We start from the raw sequence: 1,802 nt of genomic DNA, 5'->3' as shown, positions 1-1,802 counted from the left end.
TATTTTCTATATTATATTTTAAGGATGTTTGTGGCATATGGTTCCTTATCCAATTGCATTGTGTAGGCACATAAAAACTTTTTTTTTACAAAGATATTTGAAGTAAGTGGGTCTTTTAAGTTATGAAATTCGCCACAATGCCGTCCTAAATATGTTTAACAAGGTAGGTAACCCTGTTTTACACACGTATATATTATATATGTAGTATATGCATAAACCTAAAAGATGTATATTTTGTCGGTAGATATATTATAAAGTAATTTCTATATATTTTTTTATTAACCATGTAATATTGAAGTTGTTAAATACTAACCGAAACAACACCATCGTTTCATTTCATATTATAAAGATTATTCACCATGGATGAAGTAATTATAATAACAATACAAAGATAATTTTCTATAGTTTCATGGAATCTACAGAATCATTAATAAATAAATTCAATGGGTCCTTAATATTGATGGACTGGAAATCTCCCGGAATTTATACTCTAAAGTAATATATACGGGTCTGGTCCACATATTTTAGCGCATAGTAATACTAATACGAAATTGGTGTATGTGATAAATAAAAATATTGATGTGATATTTGCAACATCGTTACTGGTTATTGGTTTTTTCAGGTGGTGGGAAACTAAAGTTGCAAGTTGAGTACCAGTCTACCACCTTCTAATATAATAATCCGTAATAAAAATTTGAAAATATATTTAATAAAATCTAAATATATTATATATCAAAGTCTTTCTGTTTTCTTCTTTGCCGTTGGTAATATATATCAAAGTCAAAGTTTGTAGTTTCCAAATTTTACTATTCGATTGGAACTCGTTTCCGGTTTAAAAATATGAAAAAGTGTCCAAGTTGAACACTCTGTAATGGTTAAAAAACATGGGTATCCATAATTTTAAGCACAGTGCTGATGATGTAACTAAACTACGTAGCTAGGGATACGCGTTAAGTAAACGCGCGAAGGTGCGAACTTTCTCGGTTAATTTACTTTTGTAATTTAGATTAAAAGAAACACGAATCAGAAATGTCAAATCCAAGTTCTTGGATCGAAGCACGTAACCTCTAGGGTTTTCTATCTAACCAAGGAAAAACAAATTTACAAGCTAAATTATTTATCTTTATGTAGACAGAGAAAAATGAATTAATTTAGTTGAATATAGGAAAAAAGATGGCTACCTACACGAAGTATTGGTGAATACATGGTCACACATGCCAAGTATATTATTATATATTCAACTATACGAAGTATATGTATTACATGACCACATGCATGAACTATATGACGTTATGCGGTCAACATCATAGACATATAATTCAGTACATCGGTCAATTGACTCCGGCAAAGACCGGCGTTGACCAACACTTAAAAAGAAAATTCTAAATTAAAAAAAAAAATATTATAGTAAATTATTTATGGGTTTTCATGATTAAAAGATATTTTCTATTCAATATCCGAATATTTTTTATATATCTCTAATATATTCATTCTTATAATTAATTACTTTTTATTTTTCAAGCTAAAGTAAATAGTTAAATAAAAATCATTTATAATTATTTTCAAGATATAAAAAATTCATTCATAATAATCTTCAAGATATAAAATCATTTATAATTATGTTCAAGATATAAAAAAAATTTATAATTATTTTCAAGATATATATATATATATATAAATCTCTCATTATCAGATTATTTAATTACTACAAAATCAATAAAATCAAATTCAACTACTTTCATTAGAAAATAATATGCAAAAGATTGAGTATATGACTCTTTACTCTAAATTTTGCATGGTAA

The sequence above is a fragment of the Camelina sativa genome, chromosome 12 (genome assembly GCF_000633955.1).
Source record: "Camelina sativa cultivar DH55 chromosome 12, Cs, whole genome shotgun sequence".
Classification (NCBI taxonomy): domain Eukaryota; kingdom Viridiplantae; phylum Streptophyta; class Magnoliopsida; order Brassicales; family Brassicaceae; genus Camelina; species Camelina sativa.
Note: the sequence above shows the minus strand (reverse complement) of the source record.